The sequence below is a fragment of the Lissotriton vulgaris genome, chromosome 8, assembly GCF_964263255.1.
Source record: "Lissotriton vulgaris chromosome 8, aLisVul1.2, whole genome shotgun sequence".
Lineage (NCBI taxonomy): Eukaryota > Metazoa > Chordata > Amphibia > Caudata > Salamandridae > Lissotriton > Lissotriton vulgaris.
Genome location: NC_141696.1, coordinates 251,678,306 through 251,695,023, shown reverse-complemented (window position 1 = coordinate 251,695,023; position 16,718 = coordinate 251,678,306).

The window sequence follows — 16,718 nt, the reverse complement described above, 5'->3', positions numbered from 1 at the left end:
CTATTTCTCTGCACTTCTGGTGGAACTAAGCATGCACGATTGACTGAGTGAAATAACTATCTATTGCTTCCGCGACTCTGGAGATATACTCCTTATTCTGGGGGAGAAAAGTTGTCATGTTTATGCGGTTGTCAGAAACTAATCCCTTCTTGTCTATTCAGGAAAGTTAATACCTTCCTGTTCACTCGAGAAAGTTTCTAGTGACCTCTGAGCTAGCTGGCATTCATAATTAAGTCTAACAATTCAATAGAGACCTAATTGACCTCAGTCCTACGTCTACACTATCGTTTATGTTATTCCAATGTGCAGAGCCTATTGGGAATATAGGACCTACACTACACTAGTACCTCATGCCCCTCTGAGAATGAGACCAATTCAGGAAGAACTGGACAGTCAGTGGCTGCACATCTCGGGGTCGTTCAACGACCTAGTGCAAATAACTCCAGTTATGCGAGAAACTCTTTCCTGGTGGAAGCGTTCCAAAAATGCTTCAATCGGGCTCACTTTTCTGCCTTCTGTACCGGATTTCATCCTCACAACAGATGCCTCCCTAGAGGGGTGGGGTGCACACCTTCAGGATCTCTGCATAAGAGGGAAATGGTCCGCTGCAATGGCAAAAATGCATATCAATTTTCTGGAGCTTCGAGCCATTTTTCTGGCATTGCAGTCTTTTCTCCCAAGACTTCTATGGTCAACTGTTCTGATCAGAACCGCAACACCACTTGCATGCATTATCTAAACAAGCAAGGAGGTACCCAGTCCCACATTCTATCTCAAGAGGCTCAAAGCATTTGGGAATGGCTGCTTTTTCACGATATCAAAATCAAGGTGGAACATCTACCAGGGATCCACAACACTTTAGCAGACACTCTGAGCAGGACCTCAAAGTCCTGTCACGAATGGGAACTGGATCAAACAATTGTGGAGAATATATTTCAGAAGTGAGGCAGACCAAATCTGGATCTCTTTGCCTCCAGGAACAATCAAAAGTGCCCAAGTTGAGATGGACGGGGATTTTTGCTTACGAATTTCCCCTTTTCCCGTCGATCCCAAGACTTCTGTGCAAGCTCATGATGGAACCATGCTGCATGATTCTCATTGCACCGAAACGGCTGCGTCAACATTGGTTGACAGAGCTTCTTCTACTATCCAAACGCAGACCATGCGGTCTTCCAGCAGTCCCGAACCTATTATCAATGAGCAGAGGTCAGATTCTTCATCCTCGTCCAGTCCAGTTACAACTTCATGCATGGTTTGTGAATTCACGGAGTTTAAGGAGATACATTTACCTCAAGACTGCAGAGACATTCTTGCTAGAGCAATAGCTCCTTCTACTTTGAAAACGTATGCGTTAAAATGGAAACGATTCTGTTCCTGGTGTAGCAACAAGAATATACATCCTGTAAAATGTTCTCCAGATAAGATTCTGCCTTATCTTTTATAGTTATCTAAATCTGGTCTCATGTTTGCTTCAGTTAAACTTCATCTAGCGGCCATTTCTACCTACAGGCGCTCTACAAAAGCGGAATCCCTTTGTTCTAATCGTCTGATTAAACAGTTAATAAAAGAGCTTTTCAGAACGTTTCAACCTATTAGGGCTCCTCCTCCAGAATGCAGGCTTAATTTGGTGCTGCAACAGCTAAAGAAGCATCCATTTGAGCCTATTCACAAAGCTGATTTAAAGTATCTCTCATGGAAAACAGCGCTCCTAGTGGCACTCACCTCTGCTCAAAGAGTCAGTGAAATACAGGCTTTCAATATCAAGCAACCTTATTTGAAATTTACCAATGACTATGTCCTTCTAAGAACTAATCCTACGTTCATACCTAAAGTTCCCTCTTCATTCCATCTTAACAAGCCTGTTATATTGCACTCTTTCTTTCCTAATCTGTCTTCCTCTGCTGAGAAATCTTTACATACCTTGGATGTCAAGAGATGTTTAAAGTTCTACATTTCACGTACTGTATCCATCAGAAAATCTGACCCATTATTTATTTCCTATGGTGGTCAAAAGCCAGGATCAGCTGTGACGAAGTCCACTATCGCAAGGTGGATTGCATCTACTATCCAATTCTGCCATGTCAAAGCTGGACATCCTTTGTCAAACAATCCTAAGGCTCACTCTACTAGGGCAGTATCCTCGTCTACTGCTCTTTTTGCTGGAGTACCTTTGGAGAAGATTTGCTGTGCTGCAACCTGGAAAAATGTGCACACGTTTACACAGCATTACTGCCTGGATCTAGCAACAGAGGCTTATGTAGCAGTGGGTCAAGCAGTGTTGCGAAACCTTTTTAAATAAGGTAAACCTCTGTAAGGAGGTGATTATAGTTTTACAAGTTGACATGTTCATTATTGCATATATTTATTTTGATGCATATGTTTATGAATTTCCCTTTATTAGGGATAAAATGTATACTGCATTATTGTATTGGGTTTACGAGGTATCTATTGTGTTTTCTTATGATACCCACCATCCACTATGCAACTAAGTATTGTTTACTGCTAGCTATTTTGATTCTAAGCATGTGAATCTATGAAAGATACCCCAATACTAGATAAGAAAACAAGTTACTTATCTTTCATAGATTCACATGCGACCCACCTTCATCCCCGGAGAGGCTTACCACATCATTTTGGCATACTTACTGTCACTTGTGCTACGAAAATCTGAGGGTTTGCCTCTCTGTGGAAGGTTCTAAGAGGGTGCTTCAGCCTGATTGGCTGTGTTCCACGTCTGGTTCTTTTTGCAAAAGGACTAAGATAGGATAATGTAATGACTTTGCTGTCCATAGTAACCTATTGTATTGTGGTAAATAGATTTACCCGACTATTTTTCCATACATTAAATATCAATAAGGATAGCTCAATCAAATGAGAGGCAGAGTCCGTGGTATCTGAGTCATACGGGCTTTAATTATGATCCTCGAGGAACAGGACATCATGTTCCATCACCACTAAGGTTCAGGAAGGGATATTCAACGCTTTATTAACATCACACATTATATATAGTAAAACAGTATAATTGAAATGAATACAGTAGGCGTAACAAGTGAAAAGTAAAAGATAAGAACACATGTGCGTAACAGGAGGCGTGTAAGAAGGCGTACACATGGGCGTGCACTTGACATGTCAGAGAAACGTCGCAAGAAGTGTCATAAGTGGGTGGATACATAGTGAATTCCTGCATGGTCAGCAGAAACATTTGGCCTAGATGCGCGCGCAACTGAGTATGACGTGTAACTGGGGAGAACTGGGGGCTTTGACTTTAGAACTAGAAGAGGAGACTGGTGTCTGGGATGTCAGAACGACCTGTACCTATGGCATATCTGGTATCTCATGTTTGGAGGATGTAGTATCTGGAGTAAAAGGTCTCTCGGACAGAGGCCGTTCAATACTGGATGGTAGTGCGTGCATACGTGTCTTGGTGCAATGCGCGAGGCCATGGGCCTACCATAGTAACGGGTTCTGTAAATCACTTGCAAGGAGGACAGGAAGGCCGGGCCCTTTGCTCTGCAGCCGGGAATAAGTTTACCTATTTCACTAGGCTGGAATGTGTTTTCGAGGAGGCTGAGCTGATAACTGTAGGCAAAATACTGTCTTTGGCAGGAAGGCCAGGCTGAGCCGGGCACCGCTTCGCTGGGCAGGAAGTAAGGCAGAGGTCAGCGATGCATACCTAAACTACAGCTTTCAGAGACAGAAGAGACTTGGAGCCTCAATTAAGGGCCTAGCTCGACTGAGCCAGGAAACATGGAGAAAACGTGTGCAGGATTCAGAAGTGTACCATGTAAAGACGTTGGCACCATAGGCCTAGAAGCCCAATTAACGTAATTTTCTTGGAGAATTATATAACTGACATGTTAACGTTGGACGCAAATGCATATGCGTCTTTCTAGCATGCACGGGAAGGAAGTTACATGACATACAAGGAACAAGGGTGTATGGATAGGGTGCGAGTGGGGGACACATTAGCTACCTGAAAATTTCTATTACCTCATTCCCTCCTTGGCCCCTACTTCACCCTTTAGGATATATCTATGTTCATGAGACCATCTATCTGTTCATATAGCATCATTTGTTCATCTTTCTTCATTCGGGAACGGGAACGTGTACTTGGACGGGTAATACAAGCTGTGGCGCACAAGCCGCAAATCGCTGGCCCACATTGCAGACAGAGACAACAACTGAATACTATGAGCAGTATAATTCCTAGGAATGACAATACTTTCCATCCCCAGGCGGATATCACACTCCAGAGCCAACCGGACCAAGTCCAGGTGCCTGGGTTCTGATGTATCTGATGAGCTATCTCATGAAGCCGTGTTATGGCCTTATACACAGATGGTGCGTTATTAGGAATAAACACGCAACAGCTGGATCCGATGACTCTACAAGCTCCGCCCCTATCGGCCAGGATGACGTCAAGGACAAGGAAATTTTGAAGAACAATAAGTCTCATAGCAGACTGCTCCTCGGTCAGGTTACCTAAAGCAGAAGTAGTCTCATTCACTACTGCTTCCAAAGTTCGTGTTAACCTACGTATTAATTTACTATTTTGAATGGGGCCTATGAAGAAAAAGAATCCTTTATTGAAATCTGTATATTGCTCCAACGTTGTTTCAGTCTGATCGACAATCGGGGTCTTGATCTCCCTTCTATGTCTTACATGCACAAGATGTGGATTTCGATGATAATCAGGTGGGGCTAGGAAAACAGGTGGCAATAGGAACGCGATATAACACGTCCCATCCCAATCTAATGGCAGACGTACATAGGCTGTCTGACCACATATAAAATATGAAAGGCGGGAGGCTTTGAAAGTAGACTTTCCTTTATCACTGAACTCAACCACAGTATTACAATCACTGTGTCCTAGATGTACTGAACCATTCTTTCTGACGCATAATTCGCCTTTCACTGGTAAAAACTGTAATAGACGACAAGTCCGAATTAGTCTCAGACTGCACATTCAGAATCATGAGGTTAAGTGTAAAATTACCTAATCCATACACTGCATTTTCTAGATCGGTCCCTGTCCTTCGGGGAAGACCTTCCTTGTCTGGGAAACATATTTTATTCATAACTGTATTCAAGTTCCCCCAAATCCAATTGCCTTGGGAAACCGTGGACGTACTGTCTAGGGAGGACATTAAAGTAAACCATGCACCACATGAACCATTATGTGTAAACGATAAGGAAAGAGGGGCAGAACTCCCTTGTATTTCTGATAGGGAGGGAGTCAGCCACATACCCAGCAATTGGTGGCATTGCTAGTCTGGTGGGAATGGTGTAACATACGGATAAAAGTATTGTTGCGCATTGCTAATCGATAGGACAACTCGTGTGGGGGCAGGTCGCTGAAAGTGTGCTCTACAGTGTCATTAGAGGAAGTATGTACATGAGAATCAAGAGGAAAGAAAACATGTAGCATTAAACTTTTGCATATGATCGTAAGACTCCGAAGAAACATAAAAATTAATGCAATAACGCATCGGCTATGCAGATTTTTGCTATATTTGTCTCTCTTTTCGTTTCGCCTATCTCTCTGACTACTTGGGTCTATCTTATACATGTCAGAAACCTGTCTAACCGCTTCACCCGAGGGGGACTTAAACAATTAAACGCTGTCTGACTTACTAGACCTCAACTTGGCTCGGTACTCCTGCTGTGGAGTTTTCTCTAGCAGGGAGAGTTTAGAGTCAGTGTCTGAAAGGGGGCAGTCCTTGATTACAGTCTCTGGACACAATCCATGAAATCTCTTCACGTGGCTGGAGTGCAACCATCCCTTCCGGCCTTCTAGTTTCACTGCGGTCCTCGTCGTCAACAACACCAACTTTGGCTGCTTCCACCTCGGCTCCAGAGGGCTCGATCGGTCAAAATTTCGGATATAGACGTGATCCCCTGGAACGATTTCATGCGGTTTTACTTGGGTGTTGTCCGGGAAGGCAGCCGCGACCTGTGAACGACAAGATAGTAGTGCAGACATCAAGGAAGCTAGGTAATCTGTCAGCATAGTACTGTCAACATCAGTTATTCTTCGAGGCATAGGCGTACCCCACATGTTTGGGGGACGTCCAAAAATTATTTCATACGGGGACAATCCAGTTCTAGAATGGGCTACCATTCGCATGTAAAAGAGGGCAACTGGCAAGGCTACTATCCAGTCTACACCTTTTTCTGCACAGATCTTCGCTAACCGTGTTTTCAGCGTTTGATTATGTCTCTCAACGAGACCAGCGGCTTCAGGGTGTCGTACGCAATGGAATTTCCACTGGTAACCTAACAGGAGTGATACCTGTTTCATGAGCTCGGACGAGAATGGCTGACCATTATCAGAGTACACGACACGGGGCAAACCGTATCGCGGGAAAAATTCGCGGACCAACTGCTTGGCAGTGGTTACAGCAGTGTAATCTGGGACTGGATATGCTTCTGTCCATCGGGAAAGGGCACATACGACTACGAGGACATACTTGAATCCTCGGCATCTGTCCATCTGGATATAATCCATCTGGAGGACTTCAAAAGGATGGTCAGGAGGATGAAATCCACCTTGTTCCACGGGGATACCTTTACCGGGATTGAACTGACAACAGATCATGCAGGTACGCACTTTCTGTTTCGCTGCTGCATGTAAATGCTTGTTGAACCAAAGATTCTGTAAACTGTCTAACATGGCTTTCTCTCCTAAGTGTGCTGGACTATGTGCTGTGTTAATGATAACTTGAACCATAGAGTCGGGGAGGAACCATGTGGCTCTTCCCTTCGTCATCCATCCCTGATCTGTCTGGACCCCTCCTTGTTCAGTCCATTTCTTGATTTCATCTGGAGTTGCATGTGTCTATATGTCGAGTACATCTAGCGTGGGATCCTTAACTGTCATACAATGTGTCAGTGGAGTCACTTCAGTCTTTGTCGGGTCAGTTGGTATGTCTGTCTGAGCCTGAGCTGTGAGTTTAGCTGTTCGATCTGCCAGGTCGTTACCCTGGGAAATAGTATCGGTGACTTTAGTATGTGCTTTGCACTTCATGATGGCTATGGTTGTAGGCAAATGTATTGCTTCTAGCAGGGCTTGAATGAGGGGACCATGTTGTATCTTGGCACCGTGAGAAGTTAAAAAACCTCTTTCTTCCCAGAGAACACCGAAGTCGTGAACGACTCCGAATGCGTACTGTGAGTCTGTGTATATGTTTACCTTCTTGATCTTGGCTAGTATACAGGCTTGGGTCAGAGCGATGAGCTCTGCTGCTTGGGCAGATAATGTGTCAATACGATGTGTTTCTATGACTTCAGTTTCAGTGGTCACTGCATATGCGGCTACTAACTCTCCTGTGCTTGTTCTCATACATGAACCATCCACGTAAAGTGTCAGGTCTGGATCGGACAATGCAATGTCTGTCAAGTCTTGTCTTGGCTTTGTCACGGTATTAATGACTTCCACACAGTCATGTGGTACTGGATCTGCTGTAATGGAGGGTAATAATGTGGCAGGGTTGAGTATGTTGCAACGTCTGATTTCTATGTGTGGCTGAAACAGTGTCAGTTCATAACCTGTCAGTCGTGCTATGGTCAAGTGCTGAGTCTGGGTTCGGTTTAGGAGAACTTCCACGGAGTCTGGAACCTGTACTGTCAAGGGATGTCCTAACACTATTGAATCGCTTTGTCTGATAGCTAGAGCTGTTGCTGCAACTGATTTTAAGCACGCAGGCAAGGCCTGGGCTACTGGATCCAATGTACTAGAAAAATAAGCACAAGGCTTGTGGTGTCCTGCTTGATCTTGTGTGAGAACAGATAATGCTGTGCCATCGCGTTCTGTGACAAAAAGTGTAAAAGGTTTGCTGTAACATGGTGTAGCTAAAACTGGTGCTTGACATAAAGCTTTCTTCAAGTCATTAAAAGCTTGTGTATGTTCCTGAGTCCAAGGGAGGACAGTCGAAGTTGCTGCCTCCTGTGTTGTCAACTGTATGAGTGGCTTGGCTAGGTATGCATACTGAGGAATCCATTGTCTACAGTAAGAAGTGAGGCCAACAAAAGCCCGTACTTCCTTTTGTGTCTTGGGTTGTGGCAGATGTGCAATTAACTGAATACGATCTGGTGTCAACTGTCTACCCCTCTTGGACAGCAAGTGTCCAAGGTATACCACTTGCTGGGCACAGAATTGTAGCTTCGAAGGGGACACTTTATGCCCCTTTTCGGCCAGAAAATACAAAACTGTCAGTGATGCGCGTTCGCAGTCACGTTCGGTCCGTGCTGTAATTAACAAGTCATCAACGTATTGCAGCAGTGCAGTGTCAGTAGGCATGTGAATACTGTCTAGTTGTCGTTTCAGAGCTTGACTGTAAATACTAGGACTTTCTGTGAACCCTTGAGGTGCACGTGCACATTTGAAGCTTCGGCCATTTAAACAGAATCCGAAAAGGTACTGGCTTTCAGGATGAATGGGAACACTAAAGAAGGCGTTCTTGAGATCTATTACAGTAAAGAACGCTGCTTCGGAATCAATAGCAGTCAATAGGGAAGAAATATCTGGGACTACTGGGTACTGTGGTATTATGCATTTATTCAGTTCTCGAAGGTCGATCACCAATCGGTAGACTGGTGGTGCATTTGGGTCAGTTCGTTTAAGAATCGGAATGATTGGAGAATTACATACATTGGAGTCAGTTTCTACAACTACTCCTTGTGCAATGAGCTCGTCAATAATTTTCAGTAAGGCTATTACAGCCTCAGGTGGCAACTTGTATTGTCGGATCCGGGGTAGTACAACACCTTGTTTGAGCGTAACACGATAGGGGGTAATGTGCATACAACCTACATCAGTTGGACCATGCGCCCATAAATGCTGTGGTACATTTTGCAATCTTGGATCAAAATCTCTCAACACATAATGACCTTTAAAGTCACGTAAAAACAATCTCACTCCTTCCGGAGAACAACATATCACTGCTCCTAGTGCTTTCAATGTTTTAATACCAAGTAAGTTTTCAGGACATGATTTCGTAAGTAACAAGTCTGTAGTACGAGACAATGGACCAACTGCAAGGGGAACTGGCTTTGACACTTCGTTAACAATAGGCTTTCCTGAAAAACCAAGGGAAACATTCTGTGAGCCTGAGAGGGGTGCCCCTGGAACCTCGTTGTGACTGATGGTAGTTCTGCTCGCCCCTGTGTCAATCAAAAATTTTCTGTCTTTCCCTAATACCTGACTATGTACATAGGGACCCTCTTGATCTACAGGAACCTCGATAAGGGGCAAGCCAACCTCCCTCTCTAGGCTGTTTCATGAATACTGCTGATAATCGGGGTACTATGACTGTGCATACTGGTACATTTGCTGCTTGACATGTTGTGTGGCAGCAATGGGTTGGGGCCGGGGTACAGCTACTGTCTGTTGTTGTGCATTCTGGGGAGGTTGCGTGTTCTGTGCAATATTCTGTGGAACATGTTCTGGTCTAGGTGGACGCGGTCTTTCTTTCGTCCTGCCTGTAGCAATATTGTATTTCAGAACGGTACATTCGTTTATATAGTGACCTGGCTGTTTACAGTAATTGCAATTCCCTTTAACAGGAACTGCAGGGTGACTAGTCTGTGTCGTACCTCTCTTCTGGCTATCTGCTGGGACGGACTGGGCAACTAGTACTTTCATTTTCGTATCTTTCATACGTCTCTGTTCATGTTCGTGTTCCTCTCTGATTCGGTTCTGGTGGTACTGTAACATTTGTAACATTTGGGAAGGAGTATTTGCTTGCCAAGTACTTTCGACTTTCAGTACTCTGTTTTTAACCTGTGGTAAGGAATTCTCGACTAGTTTGGTCACAAAAAGATGTGGATAAGATTCACTACTTGTTTTCAGGCTGCTATTAATAATAAAACATTTCTCGAATCTAGAATAAAAATCACTAGTGTCTTCGTCTTGTTTCTGTTTGCAGGCTGAGATTGCATCCCAGTCTTCCTTTTTAACTGTCAATAACCTAGGCAAGACTTGTACTAATAATCCTGGTAATGCTTTGGCTTTGTCCCCAAGACCTGTACCTGGGACTCGCCTATTTTCTTCGTCTTCTAATTCAGTCCAAATAATCTTTTTATCTCCCACCTCCCATTCTTTTTCTTTAAGTTTTTCGTAAATGCCGGCAGGCAACAATACCTTTAACATTTTAAGAATGTCGGAATACGTATAATCTCCCATGAGTAACATATCTTTTAATTCACGGTGGAACCCTGCTGGATCTTTATCATGACAGGGCACGAATTTCTTCATTTCCAATAATTCCATTTTGGTCAGGGGTGTGTATACAAATAGTCGTTGAAGCTCACCCCCTGGGGTCTGGACGGGATGAACTTCTCGTAAAGGATTCTGTCTGTCTATGTAAGAAGGTTGTCTTACTGGGGGTGGAACAGGAACGAAATGTGGAGTCAGGAAAGTTCTGTATTTGTGGCGTTGTTCTAGGATGGTATTAATTAAATCGGTACCTAGGCCTCTCCATCTTTTTAGGAGTAATTCTTCCAGTATATTATATAAGGGACCTGGATCAGAATGTTGGCTTTCATATAGTGTAATGAGATGCTGGATCATGTACATACCAGCTAGTCGCTGTTCGTCTGGGGTAAGACTCAAAAATGTTTGCGCTACTGAATCATCTTTATATATACTAGTATTTCCAGCCCATTGTACTGCTGACCGTGCTAGTTCCTGATCACGCATGGTACTAAGTTCACTGTAACCTATTCTTTCTTTCAGTATTCTATCAGTGGCTTGGAATACATGTTCAAGAGAACATTGTTCTGGTATGGGAGACAGGAAACGTTTCTTGTTATCTAGACGAATGGGTCTGTCAAAAGGTCTTTCTCTACCTACGTACGCTATTCTATCTGGGTCTCCTGCATCCTCTATATCTTCCTCCTCTGTTTCATTCTCTTTCTCGTCTTCCCTAGCTGCAGTTTCTTTTTCGTGTATTATTATATTTTCTTTACGGATCTTTCTGTACATGGATTCTATACAACTTTGTCTATTATGTTTACCATCAGCTATATTGTTACTCCAATTCTATAACATGTCAGTTATATAATTCTCCAATTTATCAGTATGTCCATCTCTTCCTTGCTTGTACCTGGCCGATCTTGTTCCCTTATCAAACAATTTATCAAAAACTGTAAGATCATTCTTTGTGTCTCAACCTTGTGGTGTGCCATGGCCTCGCGAATGCATTCTGGTCTCTCCCCTGTTCTAATAAAACGGTATATATTGTCTAAATGGTTAGTCATTTCTGGTAAAAGAATCAAATAGTTGGTAACACGTCGTAAACGTAACGAAATTAGCATCATATCTTCTACACCTGGTACTGGATCATATCTACAATCTGTTATGTACTGTCTAAGGGTTGCGAATGTCGCAGCTTTGGGTGTACGTTGTAACGCCACTTCTCTAAGCGTCATTCTTTTTACTTGAGGCGGGGTCACAGGGCGACCGCCTACGGCGCCTCCTGAAGCGGAAGCGTAACCATCAACTAGATGTGTTGTTGCTACTGGTGTCAGAGCTTGAAAAGTAGGTGTAGGTAATGTAGGCAGACTCTGGGTTGTCAGTGTAGCAAAAGGATTGGTAGGACCGACAGCAGGAGGAACAGTAGCAGTAGTAGTGACAGGATGGGAAATGACGACGGGTGGGGGAGTCGAGTCTTGAGGGAGTGGAGGTAACGTGTCCTGAACAGGCTGAGCAGGCCGAATAGGCTGCTGTACATTATTAACAGGTGGTACGCGTACATTGGTGTATGCTGGAGCTACATCATCTAAATAGGAAGAAAGGAAAATGTCTGCTGCGGTCTGTTTATGACGGAGTTTAGTCGGGACTAATGGTGGTGGCAAGTTACAGGGTACTTCCGGGGTCGCTTTAGGCAGGCCCTCGGCAAGAACAGGATACATGCCTGTAATAAGGGCATTTCTTTGACGGTCTTGTTGAATTTGAATTTGAATTTTAAAATATTTATAGAGCGCACTTATACCAGAATCGGTTTCATGGCGCTAGATGGCAGAAAACCAGTGGGTGCGGAGGAAGGGTTATAAAGCTACAGGTCTGGAGAACAAGAATGTTTTAAGATGTTTGCGAAATTCCAGGTAGGAAGATGACGACCTGAGAGTAAATGGAAGTGAATTCCAGAAGGAAGGAGCCAGCACTGCAAATCTGGCCCCACCGGACTTCTGTTTTCTGAAACGAGGGACTGACAGAAAAGCCAAATGAGTGGAACGGAGTTCTCGGGAAGGAAGGTAAGGGGAAATGGCTTCACACAGGAAGACGGGAGCGGTCCCTGATCTGGCCTGGTAGGTGATACACCCAAGCTTAAAAAGGGCCCTCTCCCTCACTGGGAGCCAATGGAGAGATTGCAACAGAGGGGTCGTATGATTAAACCTGGGGAGACCGTAGATCAGGCGGGCCGCCTGATTCTGAATCTGTTGAAGCCGGCGGAGCAGATAAGCCGGCGCACCATTGTAGATGACGTTCCCATAGTCAAGGCGCGAAAGCACCATGGCCATGAGGATGAGCTTGAGTGCAGCAGTTGAGAAGAAGCGGGCAACCCTTCGAATAATCCGCAGAGAGAAAAAACAAGCAGATACAACTGCATTGATCTGCGTATGAAGGGTAAGCATGGGATTAATGAAAATTGTTGTTCTATTCTGACTCGTTCTCCTTCTTCTAGTAATTCCTTTTCTTTAGCTTTTTCAGATTCCTCTCTACTTTTCTCTGCTTTTCTGATTTCTTTTTCTGTTCTTCTATGCGCTTCTTTACGCCATAATTCTATGGCATCTTTCTGAGATTGTCTGGCTTTCTTCTTCCATAATGCTTCTTCTACTCTCATGATGCATTCAGCATCCCATGTCCCTGAGACAGGCCATCTATACTTCTCTTCCAGATCTTTAGTATAATCCACCCACAAATCTAGGTACAGTATGGCATCTAAGCCGTGCTTGTGGTACATAAAATGTCCTGGAGTGTCCCTAGGCGGGACCGGAACTGCTTCTTTGAGTATCCCTTTCCTAGTTCCTATCTGACGTAATTTCGAGAACAGCGGCATATTTGAACTGACTTTGAACGTGAGCACAATAAACACAGTAATGAATAGCAAACAATCATTCATACCACGACATTAAACACATTGAAACATTTTAGACTGATATTACCTGGAACAAAAAAAACATATATTCTGGAAATCTCGAGAAACAATACTAGAATACTGGAATACTGGATTACTAGATGCACTGCTAAAACAGTACAGACAATACCGGTCCCATAAAGAGACACGTCATACCGCATTCACCTAAGTGAACACGTCTGGACCAGGTCTATGTACCCAGACCCGTCTTGACCGGGCACAAATTAATGAACCCGTCTAGATGCGTTACCAACAACGGTACTCACCGGGAAGCCGAAACTGAAGGCCTCGGAAACTGGACTGGACTGGACTGCGTCGGGCTACGATGTCTCCTACGCATGCGCTTCGGAACAGGTGGGCCTTCGGATACCTCGGACCTTGCTCTCTCGACTTGGGGCTCTGGTCGGGATCCTCCGCATTCCTCACCGCCTCGTCTGGATGCCGGACCGCAGTCTCCGTCTCCTCCGTGGGCCTGAGGGAGATAGCAGGAAAACCCGCAGGTGTGCACTGGATCCCTCACGGCTGTAGAAGGGGTCAAGGCCTGCGTTACATCGCCGGCGAGTGGGGAAAGGGAGGGTCCCTATTCGGGCGCCAGAATATGTGGTAAATAAATTTACCGGACTATTTTTCCATACATTAAATATCAATAAGGATAGCTCAATCAAATGAGAGGCAGAGTCCGTGGTATCTGAGTCATACGGGCTTTAATTATGATCCTCGAGGAACAGGACATCATGTTCCATCACCACTAAGGTTCAGGAAGGGATATTCAACGCTTTATTAACATCACACATTATATATAGTAAAACAGTATAATTGAAATGAATACAGTAGGCGTAACAAGTGAAAAGTAAAAGATAAGAACACATGTGCATAACAGGAGGCGTGTAAGAAGGCGTACACATGGGCGTGCACTTGACATGTCAGAGAAACGTCGCAAGAAGTGTCATAAGTGGGTGGATACATAGTGAATTCCTGCAGGGTCAGCAGAAACATTTGGCCTAGATGCGCGCGCAACTGAGTATGACGTGTAACTGGGGAGAACTGGGGGCTTTGACTTTAGCACTAGAAGAGGAGACTGGTGTCTGGGATGTCAGAACGACCTGTACCTATGGCATATCTGGTATCTCATGTTTGGAGGATGTAGTATCTGGAGTAAAAGGTCTCTCGGACAGAGGCCGTTCAATACTGGATGCTAGTGCGTGCATACGTGTCTTGGTGCAATGCGCGGGGCCATGGGCCTACCATAGTAACGGGTTCTGTAAATCACTTGCAAGGAGGACAGGAAGGCCGGGCCCTTTGCTCTGCAGCCGGGAATAAGTTTACCTATTTCACTAGGCTGGAATGTGTTTTCGAGGAGGCTGAGCTGATAACTGTAGGCAAAATACTGTCTTTGGCAGGAAGGCCAGGCTGAGCCGGGCACCGCTTCGCTGGGCAGGAAGTAAGGCAGAGGTCAGCGATGCATACCTAAACTACAGCTTTCAGAGACAGAAGAGACTTGGAGCCTCAATTAAGGGCCTAGCTCGACTGAGCCAGGAAACATGGAGAAAACGTGTGCAGGATTCAGAAGTGTACCATGTAAAGACATTGGCATCATAGGCCTAGAAGCCCAATTAACGTAATTTTCTTGGAGAATTATATAACTGACATGTTAACGTTGGACGCAAATGCATATGCGTCTTTCTAGCATGCACGGGAAGGAAGTTACATGACATACAAGGAACAAGGGTGTATGGATAGGGTGCGAGTGGGGGACACATTAGCTACCTGAAAATTTCAATTACCTCAGTATAATGTTATTATGACTATAATGTATATGTTTTGTTGTACCGCGAGACCGTCGGCGGGAATGATTCTAAAGCATGTGAATCTATGAAAGATACAAATACTGGATAACTGAAGTTACAGGTAAGTAACTCGTTTTCTAATCTGTCAGAGGCAGGCGGTAGGATTCTGCGGTGCCAGTAATGGGACTGGCGGTCTCGTGGAACTCAGCATTTTCCTGTCATGCCTCCAACCGCGAGCGAGAATCAAAGAGGGAAGGCGGGACAAGGATGCGGAAGGCTATGACAGCACATAAAGTATAGTGCCACCAGCTGCAGCTACTCATCGTGTCCACACATTCCCGTGATGGTGTGGTTGTGATCAAACAAGACAGTCACAGCATTTACAATATTAAGGTTTTGGTCCCACATCAGAACCAGTGCATTCTGGTACTTGTCAATGTAAGCATTCATAGTTTCGTCTTGGCTTACAGCAGAATCCCTGTATTTTTTGGTGCTTGATGTGTTTCACATTACACTCTTTGATGTGCTCTCTCAATGTAAAACATTATCACATTGCAAATTAGAAATCTCCTTCTGTATGTTCCACAGTTGTTGCCAATTTTCAGAGAAACTCAAAATTGCAGTTGTCCTTCCTCCTTTACAGTTTCCTATAGTAAATTACATGTACCCTCAATCGAAAGTAAGGGTGAACTCCCATGGTAGCCTTTGGCCAGGCTCTGTGCCCAACCATCTGCAAGAATCTACCCTCACGTCCATGCACCAGACACAACCTTTAGCTGTGTGCAGAAGGGATTGATCACATGGCTTCAACTTCTATTGTTTTGTGTTGTTTTAATTTGTAAAACATGTTTTCAACTTTTTTCGTTTGAAACAATTTTTTTTAACTATGAAAAGTGTTTTAAAACTTTTTAACTTATTTTTTCTTTTGACAAACTTTTGTGTTGCTGTTTTAAATGGTTCTCAAAAATGTTTGCAACATTTTTTTGTTCGTTTAGGCAAAATCCACTGCCTGCATACATATTTGAAGTATGTTGCAAGATGCTGTAGGTCTGATTCACTTAGAGCCTGAATCAGGCCCTATATGATTTTATCCTCTTTCTCTTGTTGGTACAGTGTTGCAGCTGGGGCCGTTTCAATTCCTTCACCTCCCTAATACTCTTTCTGCATCTCTGCCCAAGCAATCTGGTTGTGGGGCATAGCACGCAGGTGTTCGCACATGCCACTTGCTCCTCTCGAGTACTGCCCAGATTAGTAACTCTAAAGCACCTAATTGTACAAGGTACAAATTATTTATTTTTGTATTTCTAATTGTTACTGGGGTGCTCCTGCGACACATATCGAGACAATAATAGTGTCACATTCGTGATACATTTACTTCCTTTTCCAGGTTCTTCGGTGATGAGACAGGACCCAGAAGTCTTTTTTTACCTAGAGTGTAGAATCGGGTGGAAAGCTTTTACAGTTTGACAGTGGGGTTTACTGGCAACAACACCGTAGTCTCGTGTGCTAGATATTAAATAATCTATGTTTATAGCGGTCACAGGACTGTTGTATAAATGTCTCCTAGTAAAACTACTTCTGGTTCGTTCCTATCACTGTCTTTATTCATTTTGAAGTAGTTCCAGCTCATTTTTATCAAAGTGCATGCCTTGTGCAGTGTATTCGCTTTTTCTCGGATAGTTTTCAGACTTGTTTTATTAATCTAAGTAGAAAACAACTTCATGGAACATGGCATCAGCAGGAGACCCGGACAACCTGAAAAGTATGAGGAGGAGGGACAGGAGCAGATGAC